This window comes from Chlamydotis macqueenii, chromosome 5 (assembly GCF_036417535.1).
Source record: "Chlamydotis macqueenii isolate bChlMac1 chromosome 5, bChlMac1.mat, whole genome shotgun sequence".
Taxonomy (NCBI): domain Eukaryota; kingdom Metazoa; phylum Chordata; class Aves; order Otidiformes; family Otididae; genus Chlamydotis; species Chlamydotis macqueenii.
In genome coordinates this window covers 29,851,815-29,879,171 of record NC_141560.1, presented here as the reverse complement: position 1 = coordinate 29,879,171, position 27,357 = coordinate 29,851,815, and the positions used below count along the sequence as shown (strand labels likewise).

Sequence of the window (27,357 nt, the reverse complement as noted above, 5' to 3'; positions counted from 1 at the left end):
CAAAATTAGTGTACAAAAATGCCAATACAGTTAAAGTATAGACATATATATATATAACATGCATAGCAATGTATAAAGAAAGGAAGGAGAAATAATAAAGAGGATAGCCTTTCACTTTTGGAAAGGAGAAATTCTGAGCTTTTCTTTCTGTTCACAATATGTTTATATGTTTTATCCAATAATTCTTTGCTGAACAATTACTATCAACCTCTAGGTTAGGGCCAGGATTAGGGCCAGGAACACAGACACCCCCTTCCTATCTTTTCATTTACTCAAAAGACTGTCCTCACTGGATGATAGGCAGGATCCCTCTTGCTTCTTCTCTGGCATCAAGAATCTCACATTTCTGATTTTCATCACCCAGCTTTGGCAGGAAGAGCAGACAATACCTTGCATGCAGCCTAGCTGTCTGAGCAGTTACTGTGAGAAATCAAATCTCTATTTTCAACTTCCCAAGAGAATGCTCTAATTACCAAGCTATCAAAAAATAGATTAATTGTAGCAGCTCCAATCCCCAGATTTTTTTTAAGAAAACAGTGATCTACTTTTCTTGTAAAGCTGACCTATAGGGATATCTTATGTGCATTTCATATGTTCAGGAGGCATTTCATGGTCTGAATTCCAGATTTTTGTGACGTCTGTTTTAGACTTAAAGGCAACAGTGTGAAATTTGGCCTTTCTTCATCATTTTCTATTGGTTCCTTGTACAATGTTCTACTCAGTGCACTGAATGCCAGAAATCCCATTCTTACTACCTGGCTATCTCCACGCCTCGTAAAGAGAAATTGACCACCTTGCCTGGACTGTGAATTCTATTTTTAAATTCCCTCCTATGTGTACGTCTTGATCTGGGTCTCATAGGTCTCTTTAATTTTACACACCTTTTAAGTACGTACTGTTCAGCATGTGTATAAGTCATGGCAAATTCAGGATTTTAGTTACAACTTTCATATTGAAAAAAAAGATAGATTAAACAGCAGGGAGCCTAGTATTAAGTAGGCTGAAGTCCCTGAATTGAGTAGGTATAAGTCAACAGAGAGTTATGCATAGAATTTTCCTGACCTTGGGAAGGTCACTTAAGTAAAAATATTCAAACCCAAGTGTTTAAGACTGCATACTTAAATCAACACTTTGATGCCTGAGTATCTTAGTTTTTCTTGGCAATAGCTAGGGCTGTGAGGCACCACATCTGACAAGCAGACTATTTATTGTAATGTCCAGGTAATAGTTTATGTATAATTGCATGCATGAATGTTTTTGTCTTATTATCTGATATCAGATTGTCTCCTGGAAGAAAGATTTCCCCTTTGAGGTTCTCCAGATCTCTTCACTATTTGTTCATCTGAAGTTTCCTTTCACCTCATTAAAGAGGAAAAGCAGTTAACGAGTATGAATCTTGTGGATTCAAACAATATATAGGGACAACTATATATCAGCTGTGCATGTTGTCTACAGCCTTAACTGTTAATAGCATGGGCTTTTCCTGTCAGCCACTGTATGAATAACTCACAGTTATTTGAGTAATATATCCTTAAAGTTTATCCATTTTCCTGTAGGTAGTCCTGGGGATTATAGTAGGAAAATACTCCTGGACCTAGTCTTCCATATCCTAATTCATAGCTGATCATTTTGAATTTCACTCCTGTTGCCTCACCAAGTTGAAAAATTCAGTACTAATAAACCATAGTGCCTGCTTCCAAAGTAATGTTCATTACATATCCATACCTTTTCCTGCTAGTAAGTAGGAATTACTTTCTGTTTTCAGCTACACATCATCTGTCCATTTAGAAAAAGAGAATATCCTCCCTACAATGGTCTGGTCCTCAGGAGATCAGTAGTTCAATTTTATATTCTCTTTTCCTGTAGGAATATTCAAATGTGTACTAAGCAAGATGCTGATCTTCACTTCTTTTTTAATATACTTTTCACATCCTCCTCAGAATTCCATTTTCCCTGATTTACTTAATTTTACCTTCATTCCTCTCTTTCTCATAATCTTATGATGACATTTTCTTTGACAAGGGGCTGGTTACTCCTTCACTTGGAGACCAGCTGAGAATGTCTAATGACAGGAAAGGTTTTCTGAGAGCTCTCATAAGGCTGCCAGCACTGAAGGGATGGTTAGCATAAGCACCACTGTATTCAGCTGAAGAAGTCGCAAAACAGTCATCTCTGTTAAAGATTTATTTTGTGTGGTGAATACTGAAGCTAAATCTTTTGTTATTATCTTGATCATAAAATGTTCACGGGCACATTACTTATGTTTACACAGTTCCCCTGTAAAAGAAGATCAGCTTTCCTAAAAGACCTTCCTTCTTTCTAAAGGTCAAAAGGAGTCACTGCCATTCTGACATTGTGCACTGAAAAAATAGACCAGAAAAAGCTGTTATTAATTTCTCTGCATAAATCTGTGCACATTTTAAAAAGTGCTAGTGGCTAAAGCTTATTTGTAGCAAGAGCCACAGCCATGTGAATGCTGAAAAAGTACCTGTCATTAAAATCACAGGAAGCAATCAAGAATACTGTTTGTTTATCCTTTTGCAACAGTGCAAATGCCAAACTGCCAGTGTGAATCCAGGCAGTCCTGCATTCTGGAATGAGTTTGTTTTTGCAGTTCAGTCTTGCTGCACTTCTACAAAAGACCGCAGGAGATCTCAGCATCCAACTATCACGATTTTTTTTCTTTCTGTTTATATATATTTTTTAAATTATGTTTCTTCTTAGTTACTATCTCATGTTTCCCAAATTATGATGTAATGCCATAATCCTGTGCATTTGACATTACAGTAATTTCTGGCAAGATGTATGGTCATGAAACAACGAGATGTAATGTAACAAAAAAAAATCTGGCAGTGACACTGGTGTCCTTAAGAGTTACTTCTATGGTATTTACAGATATATATTGTGGTAATGAGCAAGCATAAAAGAGGAATTCAGACAGTCAAAGAACATGTCATTTTCATGCTTCAAAAAAATACTGTACTGCGGCAGTCACTTAAAGAAACATTTGCGGACATACTCTGGTATCCAAACATCCCATTTTTAGAAGTGCCTGTACAAATTAGGCATTGATGTCCCACAGAAAATAATGGGACTTTGGACACATGCTTGCAAACTTTTAAATTTAACTACCTAGGTGAATCCCTGAGCACTAGGAACCTCTTTGAAAATGAATCATTTTGAGCTTTCTCTGTATCTGTTTGTTAAAATCTTTGTCTTGCCTGAGCTGATACCTATAGATTACAGTGAAACTTTTTATACTGGGGTCCACAAGGATCTGTCGATGTGCAGCAGATTGCAGGAACTGAAGATATCATTTAGAGACATTCAGTCTCTGGGAAGTCCTCACAAAGGAAATTGAATTGAGGGGGTAAAAAATTGGGTTGATTTAGTTCAACCATTTTAAGAGGTATTAAATAAATATGGAGTAATAATAAATAAAACTTGGTAAGAATTATGCTCTTGTTTGATTTATATAAGTTAGTATGGCTATAACTAAGTCTTGAATGCTTGGAAATTAATTATCAGTAAAAATAAAGTGTTGCAGTGTAGAGCACATCAGAAAAGATCTGGAAACACCCAGGGAAACTGGACTAAGTAAAAGAGATGTTATTCATTGCCCACAACGAACAAGTAACTTTAACTCACACATTTTCTCCTACCTCTTGCATAAAAGCTCAGAAGATGACCATGGCACAAATTCAGTGAAATGCTTAAACTTGCACTAAAACTGAAAGCATGTATGTTGTTTGATTGACCTTGCTGAAGCTGTTCATGAGTCTAAAATGCCTCTCTCTGTTGGGTCCAACAAACACTGCACTGCAGTCGAAGGGCAGATTAAAGATAAAGGTTTTGGGAAGTGCAGTCTTCGGTTCTGAGGGTAGTGAAGACAACTATATTCATCAATGGTGGCTAAGCTCCTGGATGGTCCAATTTCTCCAACCTTTTTTTTTTTTTTTTTTTTTTTCAGAAAAAGCAATGTTTAAGTCCCAGTAGTATAGCCAGAAGAGTGTGTAAGACATTTGTGCCCAGTATTTCAAGATATACTTTTTCTTTAAAACCTTTACCTGGAATATTATTTTTTTAAAAAAAGATAATTGTTAATGCACCACCAAAATTATAAATAGAATAAATTATAAAATATAACTGTTGTAAGCATTAAATCCTCTTTGATATTATGCTCACATCTGTGTCTGATCATGAAACTGTTAAAATTAAACACAATTATCTGTAAGACAGCTAGGTTACTTTATAAAATTTAACCTCATTAGTTCATGCTTTTTGAATTGTATGTCTCTATATCTGCTTTATGGGCTGTCTCTAAATTCCTTGTGAGTGTGTGTTTAGCAAGGACTATGAAGTGTTGAGATGTTCTTGTTCACACTCTACCCGCCCCCTCTCCCCCAAACCAGAAGTATCACAACCTTTTCCAGTGTTCTTTTTGATGGTGAAGTAGATTGTAAAGCTTTACTTTAGCATCATGTTCCATTAACAGCAACATCATACGTTTTCCCATAATTGAAATTAAAAAGTCTTAAAATCTTCTATCATGCAATCCTTGAACACAGGTAGCCTAAAGGTCCCTCCTGGAGAGTCAACTTCTGTGTGTTGGACTCTGTGAGGAACAAAGGCAGCCCGTACTGCCAAGATAAGGAATGATCTACTCAGTGTTGGGTTGCTACTCATCTGTTATGGAAAGTGGTTGAGCCACTATTTTGATAAGACACACGTTCACCATTCTTACAGCTACTGTGGTTTTGTTTCGGTACAAACTTCATTTTTCAAAGGAGCAGTGAGTGTAAATTTTAACTTTCACCTAATCCTAACTGCTTTTGGAATGTTTATGCACTGAAACCCAGAGCCCCATTGAACATATATTGTAAGCATTACCTAAGAAACCCAGTCTTTTAACATTTTTTAAGTTAGGTGTCTTTTATTTCTGAAAAGCTAATATCCAAACTAGCAACAGTAAAGATGTCCAGGTTTCAATGAAATATATTTCATAAATTAGCTTATCATTGCTCTGATTTAGCATGCCTAGCAGGTGAAAGACAAAAACATGTGTTATCTTCCCTAGGGAACCTTCAATGAATGTCATTCTAGCTTCATATGTCTTTCTTCTCTCCCCTTCTTGAACTGATATAAAATTCTAATGTGTGCCCTCTGGTTCCATCTTCATTGAAATCTAGCAAAACCGCTGAAGGTAAGATAGTGGCAATGGTGCATGAAAAAAGGGAAAAGGAATACAGTGATTCATAGCATACTTGAAGAAAGTTGCAGTTGTTAACAGCACTACTTTTGTATGTAGACAGGTTAAAATGTGTCATATATCAGTGCTAAAAATAAAGTTATTCATCTTGGCTATTTTCTCAAAGTTCAGAGTAAAAGGCAGTAAAACCTACGCCATGTGTATGTTTAAAAATTTTTTTACATGTCTCTGAAAACAAACCAATTCAATCACTTCCAGTGGTTGCAGTAGTAAAAGCGGCATTTTTCCATGGATTTGCTTATGTAATTCCTGTAGTTTTTAATAGCTTCCACGTTTCCAATCCTCTTTTGTCCATGGACATCCGAGTTACTAACATACAGTAACTTTTTTTTTATTTTGCATTTTCCTTGGAAATCATATTTGAAAGTAGACGTGGAAAACAACCAATAGATCATCGCTGTTAGAATTTTAATTTATAGCCACCACATGCTCAAAGGTTCTTCTGTAATTTAATAAATTTGCACAATAAAATAGAAAATGTAACCAAATAAGGCAAAATGATCCTGTTAAATATTGAGCAAATCAATAGCAGAAAATTAAACGAAAAGAACATAATATTCTGTTTTCCCACGTTCCCAGTAATGAAAATGAAAGCAGCAATGAAAGAGTAACTCAGAAATAAAATGCTATGACCAAGTTCTTTAGTCCTTCTGTGAAAGATGACGGGAATATGTTGTGGCATTGAGTATGTCAAAGAAGCAGAATCTTGACCAAAAGACTGGAAGAGTATATAGTCTGTGAAAGTTGATAGGTCCAACTTCACCATTCCCGTTCACAGCTGGATTGAAAAGCATTAACAGCTTTATCCTGCAAACCTGTGCATGTGGAAATGAGTGATGCACTGCGGTAGCTGCCGTGAATTTGGAAAGAGTGCTATATGAATAAAGTTTCTGTACAAGTACATTTCAGTCAGAAGGAGTCTGACTTGGTGTGCTGGCTACTGGACTTGCACTGATGTCATGGAAAGCTGCACGACTAAAACTGTGTGCAGCGCTCTGGAAGTGTAACAATGAGCACATCAGGGGAGTGCAATATCCACTGCCTTCAGACAGGCAGCATCATGCTACACAATTCATCTTCTTCAACACCTCAACTTCTCCAATCTTCTGCAGCTCACAAATGCACAAGCTGGTTTCGGGTTGGTTTTTTTTTTTTTTTGCTTGCTTTTTGCAGTTATTTGTTAAAAGACAAGGATGACTTTTAGAGAGTAAATCATTGGAAAGACCTTTAAGCCACCCCATTCTTAAATGACTCATGACACAAGCCACTGTCACTTAACCATATTTCAGGCTCACATGACATTTTAAAATAACTATAAAGAAACAGAGTTCTGGAGACAAATATTTTGATTAAGGATATTTTCATTGATTCATTGGGCTTTGAATAAGGCTATGAAATTTTTCTTCATTAAGCACTTGAAGAAAGAGGGGAGAAATATAAATTATACTGACTACATAAAATGGATCATTAATGGTTTTTTGACAAGCCTGAGAGTCCAGTGTCATATCTGTCTGCAGAGCAGAGCTTTCTTCTTTTTCAGACTAGAAGTGAAATAACCTACTGCAATTAGTCTTTCCATAATGGTGAGGTTTTTCTTAGTTTTTTGACATCGTATTTATCCAGCATTCAATTCACAAGTAAAGAGCACAAAAGGAACAAATATGTAGGTGTGAAAGTCTTGAGTTACCAAACTTTTAAGCAAGTCCACAACTTGTGGTGTTACCAGTGGGAGTAATCCTGTTGGCCTTCCATGGGACAGATCATGTGCTTGAGCTTAAGCATATGTTTTACAGAATTAGGGCTTTAGTTATTGGTTTTGCATTTTTTTTTAATCAAAGTACTGTCACTTTCCATATAGAATATTCTAGATCAAATGTTTTAAAGCTAGCAAGTGGTTACAAAATGTGTTCTTTCTAAGACCATAACATATCCTTATTTGGTATTGAAAAGATACAAACTAGTCTGATTTAAATCTCCTCCATACTTAAGAAAAAAAGTTGGTGGCTTAGCGGCTCGTGTAGAAAGCAAATTTTAGATAGATAAGGCAGTAGGGTGTGAAAACAGTGAAATACTCGCACATGTTTATGTGTGCAAAGCTATGTAGATATGTTTTCAATTAATATTTAAAATTAGTGTTCCTTTTCTAATATTTGTTTGCTGGTTATAAATGGAACTGAATGCTTATTTTCAGTACTACATACTGTATATTAAATCATTTGCAGAAGAATGCCAGCCCATACTGAAAGCATTTCTGGACACACTGCAGATAGTTTGGTTAATGTCAGTAACAATAAATCCAACATATTTGGAGGCACACACTCCATATTTGTTAGATTAGAGATTCTAAATGACTGGTAATGGATTCAAGTGTATAGCCAAATAAAGCTGCATTACTCATAAGCATATGTATCCTCATATTCAAATGTAGAAAATCCAGTTAAGCTCCAGCCCTTCTTAGTTCTTCATTCATGAGATGATACCTTTACAGCAAAAGCAAATAAGTAAAAAGTTTTTTTTACCCCAAATTAAAAAAAAAAATAAAATTAAATATAAGTTCGAAGTTAGTCTTCCACAGATAGCCAATTAAATTATGCTAAAAATGACATTTTTAATTAAACACCAAGGTAAGCATAAATGGATTTCAAAATAATTAATCAAACATCAAAAAATTGAAACCTTTTTCTGCTTGAGCAGCAGAAATGAAAGAACCAGTCTTCAGGTCTCATAGAGATTCAATCTAATTTAATTCTCTGTCTTCTCTAAATAAACATTCCTAAAACCTTTTTTTCATCTGGGGGAATAAGGATGAGAGGGGTAATCAATATTTCTAGCATTTTAATTAAAACCGTTAGTGGAATAAATCCATTTAATTATCAGTTAATGAAATACAAGGTCATTTACCTGACAGGAACTTTGAAGGTGGATTACTAGCTGGAATAAAGTAGAAGAACCCAATGTCACAGCCATTTAGCTTCTGTCAAATTTAAGGTTAAAATACTTTTAGACTGTTTAACCTATTCTCTACCATTTTCTATTATGTATGTCGATTGGCAAGAAGAAATACATGATCAAAACTTACCTACCTTTAATTTTTCTCCAAAGTTTCAGCTAAGTTTCTATAATTTCTTTGCCATTTTTTGTTTAAAGAGATGCAAAATGCAAATTAATCCGGTGGTATTTCCACTTATGGCAGAAGGTCTTCTCCTTGAGTGAAGTTAGCCTGCTCTACTTGAACTTTGTTAGGATGTTATTAGCAATTAAACAAACTAAACCCAAACGTAGCTGTAAATATATTTATTGATAAGAAATATTGAGCTTCTCTATTTTTTGTATGTAGTGAAGAAAAATATATAGCTTGGTTAAGGAGGATTTTTAAGACTGATCTTCTCATTACACATGTAAGAAGGAAAACAGAAACAGAAAGCCTTCTCTGTGAGTACGGCAGCAAACTTCCCATGTTTCTGGTAATGTTTCAACAGGACAGCAAATCAAGTGGTGAACAAAAGTTCTGCCAGAGACACAAATAGTGAATGTCAGTATTGGCAAGCAGCGAGATCAACAGAGAAAGAAATACTTTTTCCAGGGTTCTGGGACAACCATGCAAGCACAGGAAAAATAAATCAACATTTAAGTGGATTCTTCCTACTTTGTGGTAGGATTTTAAGGTCAGGGTTGATTTTATGTAAGTAGGAATAGGTTATATCAAATTGAAATGGATACTAATGGGAATTATAAGCTCACACTAAAAGTATATACTGCCATTTGGGAACATGCTAAGGGGCACAGCTCCACTATCTTTTTTTTTTTTTAAAAAAAGTGGCTCTGTAAATGATGTGCCATCTACTATAGGGCCTATCAGAGGGACTGTTTCTAATGTTCCAGTGTCTTTTATATTATGGCATTTTAAGTGCAGAAGAATAAAATGTAGATTTTTCAATATTGCTTTAGTGAGTTAAATTCAAAGTTGCATGCTCATACTCATTGTGACTTTTTAAAGTCACATTTGCCAAATTACTCATAAACCTCCACAAGACAAAAATAATAGTTATCATTCCAGTTCATAAAGGATGTTAGCTATATATTTTTGTAGCCTAAGAAAAGTAATTTTTCTCAACAGAAGGACATTGGGTGCTGTGTATCACACACATTTTGCTTTTAGTAATTACAGAAGTGTTCCAGGCGTGTTTAAAGTAGTGCTTCAGAATATGTCAAACTCTGTGTAGTGCAAGACTGCTCGTTTCTTTAGTGTCTAAGGACAAGTTATGAACTATAGACAAGGGAGACAAAGTTTAATATCTTTTATTAGACCATCTGTTAGCATCAGAAAAAGAACAGAAATCTTAAGGGATGGCTTTCAGCACAAGGCAAGGTAAGCAGCTGTCTGTGTCTTACTTGTGGACAACTTGCACCTGCCAATTAAGAAGTTGGTGCAGAAGGAGCAGCAGCCAATGCAGGAAGGCAAAATCCACTTCCCACAATGAACAAAAGAGATTTGGTGTCCCCAGTCCTTTCTTCCTGTAGTAGTATTTATTCTTAAAGCACCAAAATTCATTTTTTTCCTGGAAAACATTGACTCTTCTGCACTTGTTTTCAAACTTTTCTTTGCTTCCAACCCCATATCACGATAGTTATGCTATAGTATGCATTCCCTGTCTTAAAAATATGTAGAATATTGCTGTCAGAAATCCATATTTGACATGAGTTTATATATATTATTTTCTTGCCACATGATCTGTAAGAGCGTATTTTGCTTGCTTGAAAATAATAATAAGAAAATTGCCATTGACTGTGACAGGATACAATCCATTCTTGATTTTGTAGGTTTAGCCTGTTTTGCTAGAGGTGCTAGAAGATTTTCAATGGTAGCACTTTAAAGACCTCACTGGGGGAAAAAAATAAAAACAAACAAACTTTGCAAAATTTTATGAATGCAATGCACTACATTCCCTGTGTCTTTATAATTCTTGTGTTACTGGAAGTCCTGAAACTTCTTTTGCATGATTGTTTACTGAAGAAAAACACTGCACTGAAGAAGGACATCATACCTACCATACTGACCAATTTCAGAAGTTGATTTTCATATTTTAAAACTGATGGTTTAGCTGATTTGGAAGTTGCATATTTATAATATTTATCCTGTGCGTGTGTTTTTACTATGTTAAGATGCTTTTATGTTGTTCATTTTTAATAAGACTCAGAACAAGTTTACATAAGAAAGCTCAGAAATGGTGGCACAGATGAATTAAGAACGGTTTTTAATATGGTAGAATTTCTCGGCCAGTTATTCTCAACTTCTAGTTTGGTACTAAAATGGAAGCATGTCTATTTTAACTTTTTAATATGAGAAATAGTGATGAGTACAGTGTTTGTAAAATATCACCCTAACTTCAGGCTCATGGAGGTAGTACAGCCAGCTGTGAAAGCAACCAGAAACTCTTTGTCACCCAAACCCAACAACATTTGCAGAAGACCACTGCAATCAAAATTTAAGTTTCTCATTGCATCCTTCTGTTGTCCCCATTGCCCAACAATAGGGAGGATTCCTCTGAAACAGTGAGAGAGTGATAGGCAGAGCCACCTATTTCATTGTAATGATGACCTGGGGAAGGATTTTCTGATGAGGCTCTAGAGGAGCTGGCCTTTTGCAGAGTTATTGCAAATACTACAGAGGAACATAGGTTTCTGGGGGTCCTTGATCATTGTGTGGTCAATATGCTGTGGGTTCTCCACCTCAGGATGTGACAATCTTGGTTCTCAAGATGGTGCTTAGAATTTTTTTAAGCACTTTCTTTATGTATTTTGTTCTTGTTTCTTTGTTACTTCCCGTGGGAAGAAAATATGTACTTAAATTCAACCAAGTAAATAATGCAAAAAAGTTTTTTTGTGGATTCATTCTGTATTACATGTAAGTAAGTCTGATTTCAAGGCCAGGCTGGATGAGGCTCTGAGCAACCTGATCTAGTCAGGTATGTCCCTGCTCCTTGCAGGGGGGTTGGACTAGATGACCCTTGAAGGTCCCTTCCAACCCAAACCATTCTATGATTCTATGATTCTATGAATATGCACAGACTTTGAAGAACTCTGTATTGTGAAAATCACTGTTTTAAAAGTATTATCACATTGCTTTACGGAAAATAATAGTTTCCTGATCTCTATGGGTTACTCAGATGCAAGTCAGGATAGATTTTTACTGTTTCTGTTGGTTTCAGTCTAGCTGTGGTTTTGCAGGATATAAAAGATGGTGAATTCAACAGCATGCCATAAGAAGTACTCAGCAAAATATTTTTTTAGCTGTAATGCTCTTTTAATTTTAGGGAGAACTGTCAAAATTCCACAATATGTCCTGCAGAATCCCACAAAATCTGGCAAATTGCACCAAAGAGATCTAGCTTTTTTTTTTTGCACTGAAAGCATTGTAGATTCAGTATCTGGAAAGCCTTACATTTGAGATGTGTGTGTGTGTGTTACAAATATGAACACAATGTTGGATTTATTCCTATGGAGAAAAAGTGCTTAAAATTGATTAAATGAATCTTTCCACTTTTAAAGCTTTTTTTTTTAATTTTCGTATTTCTTTCATGAAAGTTTTTTCCCATTTAACAAAAAGAAACAAACAGAACCCTGGTGTGATATTGATGTGGTGAGCTTCAGAAACACATGTTCTTTTCTATGCACGTGCTGCCTTTGAGATCTGCAGATATTTGGACGCAATATGAATAGAGTCTATAGTCCTTTAACATCATCCATTCCTTTCACTGCCAAATGCAGTGGAGGTTCAGAATGTGCAGAAATTGTAGAAACAGATCATCAATCAATATTGACCATATTATTCAAGCCAACACATCCAGCATCTTATTATGACAATTGTGTAACAGTAATTAATACATGTTCCACCTCTACGTATTGAAAAAGGAAAGACAGGAAGTAAAATGAGTGAGCAATTGCGTGGCATTTTAGCTGCTGAGTGGAACTAAACCACAACAATCAGAAATTTCCTTTGTGGTGATATGAGGTTGTAGAAATGGAACTTACTGTATGTAAAGCAAAGCTGTCAGGGTCCTATGGGTAAATGCATAACAGAAGGAAAGGATTAGGAAGATGAAGGTATCTTTGCATTGTTTGGAAATGTATTTTGAAAGATACTGTCGTAGTTCAGCCCCGATCAGGACCAGACTATGCAGTCTCTCTCTCACTCCCCCCACCCTCCGAGAGAACAGGGAGAGAAAATGTAAGAAAAACGGCTCGAGGTTTGAGATAAGGACAGGGAGAAATCCTTAAAGTTACCGTCACGGGCAAAACAGACTCGAGTTGGGGAAAACTATTCATTTATTACTACAAACAGCAGGATAATGAGACAGTGAACAAGATAACCTCCATCCACCCCTCCCTCTTCCCAAGCTTAACATTATCTCTACTACCTTCCCCTCCCGAGCGGCACAGGGGGGAAGAGGGAATGGGGGTTATGGTCAGTTCATCACATGTTGTTTCACGCTGCTGCTTCATGGTTGGGGGAAGAACTCCTCACATTCCTCCCCTGCTCCGTTGTGGGGTCCCACCCCTACGCCACAGTCCTTCGTGCAACTGCTCTGGCGTGGGTCATCTCTTCCACGGGTGCAGTCCCTCTAGAACAGCTGTCCCAGCGGGCCCTCCACGGGCCACAGCTGCCTTCAGGCATCCACCTCCCCTGGTACGGGGTCCTTCATGGGCTCCAAGTGGATCTCTGCTCCTCCGTGGACCTCCATGGGCTGCAGGGGGACAACCTGCTCCACCATGGTCGTCACCACAGGCTGCAGGGGAATCTTGGCCAGGAGCCGCATTACTCCTCCCCCTCCTTCTGAACTGACCTTGGCGTCTGCAGCCGTTCCTCACAACAAGCTGGTTGATGTCTCTCAGGATCTTTTTTTACATCTTATTCACTTCTCATCTCCTCTCCACTTCTTGCAGCCGGGCTGGACCGAGTCGGGCCCAGTCGGCTGCCTGGCAAGAGGCCAGAGGGTGAGGCCTGCAAGGCCCATGAGGCCTGCGCCTCCCCCTCTGTGCCTCTGCCCCCGCTCAGCTTCTTCACATCTTCTCTTCTCTCTCTTTTTTTCCCTGTTTTCCCCTTCTTAAATACGTTATCGCAGAGGCATTATCACGGGACATTCTGCTACCAATCGGCTCGGCCTTGGCCAGCAGCAGGTCCGCCCTAGGCCCGGCCGAGTCCACTGAACAAAGGGGAGCAACTTCTAGCAGTTTCCTACAGAAGCTATCACGTTAGGCCCCCCCCTCACTAACAAAACCACGACAGATACTGATGTTAAATTTTATTTAAAGAAGGATTTTTAAGCTAGAGCACTGCACCATTTAATTTGACAGGCTTGGATGGAGTTCCTTATGTTAGATATGTCTGGGAACATACGATGGTTTTAAATAAGAATTTTAACTTCAGATGCAAAAGAAAACAGTCCAGAGTCATACAGACCTTGTCTGTATCAAAGAAATATTCCTGAGTTTGGTTTGAAAGCATGAGTGTAACTGCACTTGTTAAAGTTCCCTTCCTTATAGAGCTTGTACAACTGATAATGGGACCTGTCTGCTGGAAGGCTCATCTTGCACGAGCTCCGTTATGTTACTACAGCTCCCCAATGACTTGAACTCCCAGAGGTGATGATGCTCAGCAGTGGGCTTTGCAACACTGTAGGACAAGAAGTTTTGGAGCAACAGGCTAGTTCTTCAGGATGTTGTTTAAAGATCTGAACAAACTCAAGAAGATGTTCAGTTCGTGTTTGCAAACATGTGTTTGCAGTTGTAGACTTACTTACTCTAGACAGCAGCATGATGCTAAAATGTTATGTGTTAAAACAAGCATGATGGAAGACAAAGCCAGTATTGTTGACAGGACATTTATTTTTAAAATGCTAGCTCTGGAAAATAGTGTCTTGGACTGTATTGCCATAGAACTAACAGTGAGCAGTGGATCTGACTACAACTGAATTATTTTCGTTTATAAAGCGACTATTTAAATACACACACACATATATATAATATACATATTTGTAAATTTTGGACAAATTTCCAAGTACTATGTGAGCTTTCTCCATATTTTAGATATTCTTAAGAGAGGTTTAGTTAAACAAGGATGTACGTTTTATATGTATATTTCTTTTTTTGAAATATCTTGATGTATTTAAACAAAAAAAAAAGAATTTATATGTTGCATGATTTACAGTCTTGGAAGAAAATAACATAGTCATAACTTTGCAATTTTTGTGATGCATGAAGATCAGATTTTTTAATGTTGGTTAATGCTTTACTAATTAAAGTGTGCATGTTAATTAAAGCAGAGGCTAATGTTAATTACCTATATTAATGGAATCTCATGTAGCACCTGCCTGAAGCAATGGGTTCAATTTTCAAAATATCTCAATTAAGGCTGAAACTTTTGATTTGCATCTAGTAGGGTTTCAATTAACTGCATTGCAAACTTAAATAACACACTTAAAGGGATAATATCACCAATCACATGCAGCACAGTGGAATTGGTCGGTTCAATTATTGACTACAGCTATGAGAGCTTTCACAGTTGGTAGGTAAGTACTATGGTATTGGCAAGTGATTATTGTCTAGGGCTGTCATCACTTCTGTGGCTGTTGTAAGAGAGATGTTAAATTGCTGTACTTGGGCCTCACTGCAATTCCATTGTTGAGGGAGACAAAAATAGAATGATGTTTGCTCACATCCAGCATTTAATGGTGACGATTCAGCTTGTTCCTCTGAAATAAATGACCACTGTTCCATGACATGGGAAGGCATTTTATCAAATGGGAAAGCAGCATTTGTGATAAAGTGCACAATGTTGCAGTGTACTTCTCAGCCAAGCCGGGAGATGTGATTGTATTCCCAATCTCTGATTCAGCCACCACAGCATTACGTGTTGACATAGGAGCTTTTAATGAGCAGTTTCAGGAAGCGATTAACAAAGCACTAGAAATAGATGCAATCATGCTGATTGGAAATTCTACCTAAGCTCCATAAACAAGACTGTAATGTCCTGCTACCATACAACTTTCTATGATAATTATTCATGATAGCTCCAAGGCTTGAACTTCTAATCCGAGCCTTCTCCAGGAAGACATTGATGTTTCAGTTATAATGAAACCAAGATCCAAAAAAAGTATGCTAACATTTGTTGGTTTGGGCATACAGTTGAAGAATGGATGTAGGGTTCTGCAGTAGGATCCAAATTTTGTTCATACATGTAATGCAAAAGTATCTCCAAGCATAATTCCTGTATGACCTCTGTGGAAACAGACCGCTAGAGAATCTGTTTTCAACCATGCTCAGCACAGAGAGCCCAGAGCACAGGGTTAGCCTGTGGCTATATATATATATGTATATATATATATATATATATATGTATCTATCTCAGAATCTCTCACCTGTATCTATCTACTTTCCTACTAAAAATGTCCTTAGGCCTTAGACCATCCCACTATAGTGGATGATGACTATCAGTATAATAGATTGTATGTGCGTATTAATAAAAGCTATAACATTCTATTGTAACACTCAGACTTAATGCCTCCATTTTAAGTAATGCTACAACAAAAGCAAAAAAAATCTTCAAGGTATCAATCGATCTATTTAAGGAATTTGTAAGATTAGAATAAAACCCTTTTACCAAGCTGCATTTAAAATATTTGTTTCAAAATATTGTAACGACTCTTGACTTATGAGTTATCACTTTGTGACCTCTCTTAGGTCTAGATTAATGAGTGTGTAATGATTTTTGTTGCTATTTTCACTTCTAAGGAGCCTGTGTCCCACATCATGTTGTGAGGTCATTAGATGGTTTAGAACTCACACTTTTTTTTTTCCTCTGGAAACAGATTAAAGTCTATCATAATCTGAGTGCCTGGAATCCCTGTGTAATAATACTCAACTTCTTTAACAGTAAAATGTTTTTTACATGTACTCTATGGCCACAAATTATTGCCTTATTTATGATTACTGGAAATGTGCATCTTTTAATTAAAGCTTTCACTTGATAGATATTTTTATAGTAATTGAACTTCATATTCCTTGAGTCAATATGCATCTTTTTTTTAGCTGCAGAAAAGTCACATTTTCATGGGTCAGATGTTAAAATAAAAAGATGCAGCAGGTAGGTATGTTATACTGTGATATGTTACTGTCATCTCAGTTATACTTCCTAATATTGTTTGAAGGAAAAGGATTAGATTATGCAGTTGTATAGTCACATGAATGCTTCTTACACATATATGTCATCTTAGGACATCTATATCTTTAGAGTGGAGATTTTGCTATTCTCAGTCTGCTTTGGACTTAGCTCCTTTTCCTTGTGAAATTAAACTGTTCATATCCATTTAAATATCTGTCTGATCTTAAGTAAAAATAGCCAAATGTCTCCTATTGGTTGGACTCTTGGTAGCACAGAATACTGTAACAATAATTTGGCAATTTTAACTACATTCTAAATGAGAAATAATACAGCACCAAACAGGCAGTATCTTGTGTAATGGTCATGTCTTTGATGAAAATCTGTTGAAATCATTGTATTTGCAAGATTACTGAGTTTAGGTCTCTCTGGGTATTAGTTGGCCCAAAGGCACTTAGCCAATTAAGGTTATTGGAAAAAATGAAAGCAATCCAACCTGAAGCTTTCTGAAAGGAATCTTTAACACCATTTACTTCTCTTGCTGTATAGGGACTATAATGTAGCACTTCAAATAACTTGCGTGTACTCGATTTGGTTTTATTTAGCTGGGGTGTTTTTGTTAGGTATGAGAGAGAGAAAAAAAAATATTAATTCATTGTTCAAATTACAAAATAATATTACGTAAACAGCATCCTGAACAAGTTATTCTACAGCATCATTTTATTAGGGAACAGGGAAGAAGAAAGCCATGCAAATTTGGATGGATATTTGTCAGCGGTGATTTAAAAGGCACACCTGTAAAGTTCTTATTCTTATGTTTTGCCAGATGTACTCCTCTCAGAATGTTTGCTTCATGTGTAAGGGAAGACCTTAGGTGCTTTAGCCAAGTCAACACTGCGGGTTTGGACCCGGAGTCATGATAAGTTTGTAACGGAGGTCCTCAGGAAGAGTAAAATAACTACAAGTACATAGAATGCAGTCTGTTATACTGTGGCGTTTTCAACAAAAAAAAAATGGAAAGAGCAAATAGGTTGAGTCATGTTAGATAGTCGTGGGCTAGAATGTGTGGTATATTTTTCAAAGGGTTCACATAAGATCCAGTTGTGCAGTTGCACTCTGGCAAAATTCCCTTTACTGTCTGGAAAGCTTTCCTAAATACAACATCTAAAGAATTTGAGTGCTGGATATTGGCTTTTCTTTTAAAGTTATTTTTGGAGCTTTGACACACATAATATAGATGTGAATCAAAATCTACCTTAAAGTGCTGAGATAAAAGGTTTCCACTATATTTTGTCTTGGTAATGCAATAAAGTGTTATCACATTAGAATCCTTGTCAAAGTAAGGTGTCTAACATGTTTCTGAAAAGGCAGCATTTGTGAAAAAATAAGCTTTTATTCTTAGAAAAGCGATGTCACTTTTATTATATTTTAGGGCTTTAATTGTTCTGTTTATCTTAGCCTTGAACAGTCTTTCTACAGGAGTGGATCATATCTTAATATTTTATATGTATATATAAACTGAGATTTTAAAAAATAATTGTATATCACATCTGTTTTTACTGCATGTTGCTGCATGTCTCTAGAGGCATACAGCATTTTTATTTTCAAGTACATTTATATTAGTTACAGTCTCCAGCTGTTTTTGATATAGGATCATTTCCTGTTGGTACAATTTCCAGGACAATTCCCTTTTTTTTCTTCTCAGAAGAATGAGAAGTTTAATTTAACAAAGACATCCTATAATTGCCTTTGTATCTAGCAAGGTATCCAGGAATCTAAATATTTTATTTTATTTAAAACATCTGTCTAAATAATATCATATGACTATACAAGCCTATATCAGCCTTCTGAAAGACAGCTGCTGCCACTTTTATTTAATTTATAAGAGACCAACAAAATTGTTCCTTAAGATAAAGCCCGTCTGCCACTGAGTCATATATTAAAAAAATTTGCAAGATGAAAATTGCTTGCATTTACAGTTCTTGTTAAACTAATCTAGATCTTTTTCAAATTTAGAAGCATCATTTTTCCTTTTCCCTCTGCCCCGCTCCCCCCCTCCCCCAATCACTATGGAAACATAGGAGCTTCACATATACGTTTTTTAGAGGCTCATTTTATTAAGATTGAAGGTACATTTGTTTTTAAGATTAAATGCAAACTAGAAGTCACATCTTAATTGCTTGCTTGTGGGATCTGTTTATCTCCTATCTTCCTTTTCACAAACATTTGGTGCAAATTATACTGGTCAGAATTTTCACGCAGTTTTTCAGAAAATATATAGAAGTGATAATGTCAATTTAAGTCTTTGTCTGTTTTGTGTTATGCAGCTTTGTTTGCAGAGATTGTAAACTGTTTCTTTGTACAATGCAAATCGTACTGAAAAGAAAATGTTTAATGGATAGTATCAATTTAGGCACAGCAACCATCCTAGAAAAATAGACATAGGTATTCTACAGTATGTCTAAATAAGATGAGTTTACCTTTTCCAGGGAAGTAATCAAAATATTCCTTTTTGGAGAGCTAAGAGTATGAAAGGAAAATGTTTATGGTTCCCTACTGGCACACAGTTATGATTGACAGGAAAAACCAACATGTATGCCACATGAGACATCTTGTTCAGGAACTTTCAGGAGGGTAGTAAATTGGTGTTGGCACAAACACAAAAAAATAAAATTACTTGATTCAGCAGTTTTCAATTCTAAATCCCCAGGCTCCAAAGAAAGAAGTAAATATTCATCAAATGATCAAAATTTATATTGATTTTTATTCTGCATTAGCAGCTCAAAGTCAAGAATCTTGACAGGGTGGATGTCGGTTTGAATGATTCTCTTTGAAATAAAGATACAGGCACCGGGCTGAGCACTACTGTGCATTCCTGAACCATAGGAAAAGACTATTAGAACCCTAGGAAGCTAATTTTTTAAAAAGAGCCGTATAAAGGCATGCTTGTTCTGCACTGTTTTGATAGCTAAACTGTTGGTATTAGTATGTAAAGTAATTCTTGTTGTTCCTGCTTTACTCCATCCTTTCCATTATCATCTAAGGACAACTTTTCCACAGCACTTCAAAGGGAACAGTAGTTCACGTGCTGTAGGAACCGAGTTAACAGCAGTACTTCCCAAAGTGTATTTTAGAGTGAAGTGCTCGTCTGGCAGAGCAAAGGAAGCCAAGATTGTATCTGCGCATTATACATCTTTAATTTTGCAGTTTCTGCCAGGGAGTAAATAAAGATCTTGGGGGAGGGGGTGGGGGAAGGAGGATGGAAATCCAGGGGAAGAGAATGTGAGCATGAATGCAGCACTGAAACACAAATGTAATGACTGTGATTACCGAGCTGTGAGATTTAATGAGAAAGCCTGTATTAGAGTGAAGTAGAAAATCATAACCATCACCTTTAGTCTATAGAAGTATAATTGGATATCAGCCCCCAGCAAAAAGTAAATAAATAAGTTAGCAACATTTTTAACAAACTTAAATATATTGAGAATAAAAGGGGAAGTTATCTCCATTACTGTACTGTTGCAATATACTTGGGTTTTTTAAGTATCTCAGCTTGCATTAAAATGAGATTCATTGTCATAAAATGGAAGAAGAAAATAGTAAGTGTGTGTTTGTCGGAGGTTAAATAAAAAGCAAAGTGAGGCAGAAATACTGTAACTATCAAAGTGTTAACAAATTTCCCAAATGTCCTAGGTGCTTACCATTCAGCAAACATCTTTAACAGTATAGCTTTAAAATTAAATTTTGCAAACATTATGGGTAATGCTTTAGTAGTATGCAAATTGCAATGAAGTCAGCAGCGGCAAAGCTGACCTCTCAGCAATACAAATATTTTATGTTTAAAACAGTTATCTTTTTACAGTTCCCTCTACCTCAGTAGGTGTCAGGTGCCCCAAGAGGCTCCTCATCTGAGGATCATAAATAAACTCAGAGGAGCAGCAGTCTGTGCCTGCTTTTGATACATGGCAAGGCAGTTGCACAAATCAATATATTAAGCTATATATTCTACTGTTGCTACAATAATTACTACTATTTTGACTAATAATATTTTTTAAAATTTCCTGAAAATTCTTTTTTTTAATTTTCTGTTTCTAATTTTCCTCGAAAACCATATATAGATCTGTCTCACATATATATGGATAAGAAAAATGTACAGACAAAAATACTCAGCCTGCATTTCCTTGCTGTTACTAAATAAATAAATTAAGTAACATGTAGTTTTCGTCCTCCTTCTGCTTATTCTTACTTAATCTTGCAGTGGAGACAAAGTCTGGTGTTCATATCTGCACAATTTTATATCAATAATAGTTCAATATCTAAAAAGTTGTAAAAAAAATTTCTCCCTGTAATGGGAGAAAAAGTGATTTTAATTTAAAAAAAAATAAAAATAAACCAAAACCAAATTACTGACATTGTACTGTAAGAAAACATTCACCACTCTAGGGGTAATCTAACATCAAATAGACTATCTAGGCATGGAAAGAATCTCTTTCAATTTCAGAACAAGTCAAATAAGCATTCAGTTAGAGTCTTTGAGGTATACTCAGTGTTGGAGTTTGGATTTGAAAATGTTTGACACTATTGAGCCTCTCAAAATATTTTACTCAAAATATTGAATCAAAAGGAGATTTTAGTTCAAAATGTCTGCAATTTTGTGAGTTGGTAGGTATAGGAAATTGTGGAACTAGTTGTTAAACACATAGATATATTTGTAATGATTAAGTTAATACATTTGAAACATTTCTCAATTCTAAAATGTAGCTACATGGAAAAAAATCAACCTGTTTATGCACTACTTAAAATAAATAGTATGTAACATGCTTACAAATGTTGTGATATTTTTTTCTGTAATATGGCTTCATCTTAGTAATCATTTCTACAATTTGTGTAGGTTCCTTTCAGTATAAATAACAGAATTGTACAAAAGTATCTCTTCATTAAGAGATATCTATACATAAAACAGGAATACTATTACAGTATGGTAAAATTAATTAAAAGTCAATGTGTATTTCCAAAATAACTTCAGATTCATGCATTGCAAGTTTAAAGAAGTAAATAATTATGCAAGTTTAAAGAAGTAAATAATTACGTTATATTTACTTCCAAATGAGATTTTTCAATATAATAAATTCAGATAACTTGGAAGCCACTTTCTACAAATAAGTCATCGGTTTCACTTAACTGTAAGGCAGTACAGCTCCCAACGGTAAGAAAAGAGATTTCTCTAAAATATGGAAAAGTAGATCTCTGAGCAAAATTTCCAAGGAAAAGACCATAACAATTTTATATTAGCTCACTCATGCCTTCCTGGGATGTGTTGGGTAGTTTTCCCTAGGAGGTATTGGTGTTGCAAGACCTACCTTCCCTCATTATTTTTAAATAGAAATGTCCATGTCAATCTGCTGCAGAGATGGCAGTGCAGGAACGTGCACCGTCACTCTGGAATTTCTCTTGCACATATGTGCTGCCCTGAATTCTGAACGTTGGTACCTTTAACCTTAAGAGCATGGCCATTTTGAATGCCCAGCCCTATGGACAGAGTTAGGTGCATTGCCTGTCCATGTGGTTTGGTGCACAAGCCTTTAGAGGAACATGACTTTTAGAGATATCAGTGCTTTGGATGATAGGCAGCCTCTTTAGCAATCTCTTGTTAAGCCACTTTGTTGCTCTAAAAGTGCAAACAGAGGGGATGGTAGGAACAATCAGAACTGTGCAAATAGTGGAGGTTTTAACTGAGTAAGATTAAGTTTACAATTTTAGCACATTGAGGAAAGACTTTCTGTGTCTGACTAGTCTTTCCTCTGCTTGACTACTTGGGGATCTTGAGGCTGGCCCGGAAAGGTATTCAACCTTGTGTTTAAGTACGACATATCTGTGTTCTGACCTCCTATAACAAGTTCTTTTCTCTGCTGGATGGGAAAGAAACCAAGACAAAAGGTTATGTTGATGAATTGCTACTTTAGTAGGATAAATTCTTCTGGGTTTGTAAGAATGGGAACGTTGGGGCTTAAAGTTCTTGCGGCACACGAAGGGATGTCACTGAAGGAGTGGGAAGGTATGTGGCAGTTTTGATGAAGTGCACTCTAACCATTGTGTTGATGGGTTTGGCTGCATCTGCATCCTTGTTAATTTGTATATTCTGTCTGGTTTTAGCAAGCACTGTTGTGTCATTCGAGCCCTTTTTGGTGTCAGAACAAACCTGTTCCCCACCCAGCTCTCGATTATTACAAATCCTTCTATTGCATCCTGTCTGCTACTCTCTTCTTCTGCAGATGCAGACCTGCAAGACAAGAAAAGTAGCAAAAGACACTGGCCATTGTTCAATTCCCATTCTTACAAGGACTTTTTTTCACCTCACAATTTTGGGATGCTATTGTCAGAAACTATTCACAGTCTTGGAAGTCTCTGGAGAGGTTAATCCTTTCATACTTTTCTTCATTGCTTTTTGGTATTTGTGATATTGGGAACTTCTCTGGGTACCTAGCTGAGATCTGTTTGATGCACAGGGCATGGCACACTCTTGTGTTGTATTTAATGTTACACTGAACAGAACCAAAGGGAGGGGGACAATCAGGAATTAGACACCAGAGGTCCAGATTTTAAATTAACAGCATGATCAGGACACCTCCATGGATTTGGTCAGACAATGCTGTTGAGGCCACACTGCTGATTGCATTTGCACTCCACAATCCTGAAGTCACAGGTCATGTTCCTAATCTTTATAACAAAACAGCAAAAACTCTATGTGTTTCTGAAAGCGAAGGGAAACCCTGCAAAAAGCTATTGCTGTTATTTACTGGCTTCCCTCCACACCCCCTCCCATTATTTCTGATAGCTCTGGGAACTGCTTGAAGTTCTGTCTTGCTATAACCCAGCACTACTATAACTAAAATTTCATTTTGTGGTTCCTGTGGACAGGCTTAAAATTCACTGTGCTGTTACTGCTGTACTGTGATGAGTTTAAGTACGTTGATAAGCAAGAATGTTGTTGCCTTGTAATTTTGCTCATTCTGTGTGGAGGTTTCACATTGTTGTGATGGTTTTAGTACACTGAAAAACAAAGTGATAAAGTTATTAGCAATATAAAAGCATTTCTGAGATTTATGATGATAAAAACACTTTGCTAAGATTTTAACTGGTAACAAGCATGCCCTGATTAACAGAATTAATTACCTGTCTGATCAAAACACAGCGTGTCCTTTGTAATAGGACTATCAAATGTTCAACTCTCAGTAAACACATTTTATGATATAGGATTATTTTTAATCTGATTCAGTCCTGAAGAGAGTGTGCAAGATGAAGGATGGAAGAGGCAGGAGAGCCAAAAGCAGGATGGGTAACAGAATACAAAAGAAGTCAGCTGCAGCAAGGTCCCTGTTTTAATTATGCAGAGGGAGCAGAGAAAAAGAGACAAGAAAAAAAAAACAAACAACAGAGGATAAGAGTTACCATCCTGTTTAACAACAAAAACAAATGCCTGCACTTAGGCAGGCAGTTTTGTCTGAAAATACTTTCCTTTCACACAAGTTCAGTGATACTTGTTCTAGCACATTCCAATATATTTTTTTTTTTTTCAGCAGAACAACGCGAGCACTGAGTTCATGTCTCCAATTTAGATTGGTATAAATTTTGAGTCTCTTATTTGGCACTCTGTATACAATATAATCTTTCAGTCTCCTTCCTCCCATGTTAACGGCCATTATCCGTTGTCTTGTCTTTCTCCATTTCAGAATAAGGTCATTCTAACATATAAGTCTAACAAGAAATACAATGTATTTTCATTGATCTGTATTGTCACTGATTACCCCTCCGTGTTATATAGTGATCTGTATAGTAAAGGACATTCTACGTTGTCATGCAAAACCAGTCTTCAGGAACAGATTCTGCACCCCAGGCTCCCTCAGTTTATTATAAGATCTTGCTTTTTAGAAAATGAGCCTCTGACAATAGCCTTGAAAATATTTACCATTATTAATTGATCACTAGAACTGAATATTTGGTACTGGTATAGAATTTTTTCACTGTTTTTCCCCAGAGGCTACTGTTTTTTCATAGTCTTGTTCAGAGATTGGATCCTCCAGGCTCGGGAAAATGAGAGCATTTTGTCATTTGATTATTGGAAATATCTCAGTTTAATTTACAACAGGATATTGTAAACTCATTCCATCCTGGTAGGACTGTGACTGTTAGAGAATCTGTACAAGTGTGTAATCAGACCATTGCCAGCATCTTTATTGTGTTTTTACTGCAAAAATGATCACTTAGAAGAGGACCATCAAGTGGAAAACAACTGCTGCATATTGTTCCTTGCATTTTTTTTTTTCCGTGTTCAGATTTTCACTGATTCTGACTTGCTACATCCTCTGATAAAAAAGAAGAAACTGAATTCCACTTCTAAGATGGGGCACTAATAGTAAATAAGTGCCTCCCAGCCAATTTCTATTACATATATTTGGGATGATGCATATCTCAGTAGACTTCCTCAGGATTTGCCAGATATCCATGTCCATAGAGGTGTGTTTGTGATAGAGATTAAGTTCTTATAGTTGTGTTAAGTAAAAAGAAAGCATACGTAGGGCAATATGAAAATGCACACTTAAAGTAAGCTGGAAGGTAAAGCAAGTAGCTCTTCTATATTTGATTAGCAATTAATAAGTTGCTACTTTATTCTGCCAGAATAGTGCAAAACTTAAAGACTTTAAGTTGAAAATAAACTGCAGTGGATTTATTGCATCTCTGTTCTGTGTACTATTTTCTAGACTGTGCCTTGTGCCCGTAAGATCAGCTGCTGCAGAATGCAGGTTTTTTAGACTTAAGCTGATCAATACCTGCTCGAGGTTTTCAAAGCCTATTTTGGATTTGCAGTTGATATCAGTAGAACAGGCACAAAAATGTTTAAGTACTACAGTGAGATAGATGAATTCATACAGAAAAGAAATCAGAGAGATCCATCTGAAACTCTACACTGCCTGAGTTTGAGTTGCTGTAAGTATTTGCAATACTTGAAGAGAGAATTTGGGTCTAAAAACAAACCCAGTTGATTTATAGAGGGATCATATTTCTGAGGTACAAGAACTGGGACACAATTCCTTACTTTCAAGATTCATAGAGTATGATGTTAATGGAGTTCATGATCTTCAGTACAAGGGGGTCTTATAGCTGTGAGGAAGAAATAGTGGATTCTCATTCATCCCTCTCCATATATTTACTTACCCTTTCCATCCTGTTTTTCCTTTCCCCCACTAGTCTGTTTCACCCTCCTTTTTCTTCTCTCATTTTTCATATACATTAGTGATTTGCCTATTCACAAGGATTTTTGCAAGTGACAGAGAATGAAAGATCCGTGAAAAGCTGTTTTCTTTATTTCTCCTGATTCTTATTTTAAAATATAGAGGAAATTATAGGGAGGGGAATCAGAAAATGCCACAAAATGTGTATCTCGAGTATTGGGATAGTTGTGCTATTTGAGAAATAGCATGTGTTCACATAGTTCAGAGCTGAGTTTTGATTCATATGTGTGAGGTTCCAGAGCTTAGGGTACATGTGAATTCCCTCCTTTTGGAGTACTGGCGTGGGGGAGGAGGAGAGGCTTGTATACATTATTTCAACAACAGCCAAAACCCCCCCCCCCGCAAAAAAAAAAAACCAACAACAAAAAAAACCCACCCAAAACCCATGGGAAAAAAGGCAAGAATTACTTACCTTCATTTCCAAACCCATCTTGAAAATCAGGGAAATTGTTTGCTTAAGGTTTTCCACAAGATTTCGCCTCTTGTGGTGGAAACATTCGCACATGATTTTAATTGATAATATAATTGTTTTAGAAAGTTACTGGTCACACACAACAGGGCTTTAGACTGAAAGTGTCATGTCAGTCACAACTAAACTAGAAACAACCAGTGAATAACTGCTTTCTGGTAAAAATAAATTAAAACAACAAATTCATAGTCTTATGTGCACAGTACAAATACTCAGCTGGAAGATCATCCTTACTGGTGAAGAATCCTTCCAAAAAAGAAATTTGATCAGGAACCCCTGTATTCTACAGAAGAGGATTGCTTATCAACTTAAAGGACAATGTACTTGGAGGTGGAAGGAGAGCGGGAAGGTCATGATGTTTGTTTGTTTGCTGCTTTTGGTAATTTCTGAGTTATATAAACAACAGTTTTAATTATAGTTTCTGAAAGGGCATGTTTTATAGCTCTCTCAAACCTTAATGTTTTACTCTAACTGAAGAGTCCCAACTAGTTAGTCTTGTATTCAGGCAACATTTCTTCATTGGTAACCCTGTGTGGTTTAATTTTCCACTATTTTAGACTAGGTATAAAAGCCTTGCATTTCATTTATCTACACACTAGAAGACCTACAGGGTTTACTTGAACTTTTATCTTCTATGTCATTGAAAAGTGCTAGTATTTTTTGTTGGTTTTTTTTTTAATTTATGAAAAAAAAACATTCAGTTTTACTGCTAAATGTAACAAATCTCACTTTAAAAAGCAACTGAGAGAGAAAAGCTGAAAATGTTTGAAAGAGAAATTTTTAAAGGAAATGTAATCTCCAAATCAGCTACATTATTACTCAGCAAGAGTTGCACCAAGGCAAGGCATAAGCAAATATACATAACTGTTATTACCACAGCCTTTTAAAGACATTCCAGCCTTCCTTCAGACCTTCCTTACTGACATCCTTCAGTGCCCATTTCCTTTCATGTGCCTGCATTTTTCCTTGATTTTGCAGATTTCCCTTCTCTCTAGCCCTTTCAATGCTTTCTCTTCTCTTGTTCCTTAGATGGGTAACTCTGTCATGCCGTCAGCAGCCCAGCAAACTCTTCACTTCCCTGTCTCCCGCAGAGGAAATGCAAGAGTCCTTGTGCAAAATTTCCTCCCTACTTGTTGCATTTGCTTAGTACAGCACCAAATAGTTCAACAGT

General features: G+C 36.4%; 1 protein-coding gene across 1 annotated transcript in view; it reads left to right on the top strand.

Annotated features, from left to right (window-relative positions):
- AKAP6 (A-kinase anchoring protein 6) overlaps nucleotides 1-27,357 on the top strand; it is a 295,501-nt gene that overhangs the window by 175,926 nt on the left and 92,218 nt on the right. The gene's annotated exons all lie outside the window — the stretch shown is intronic.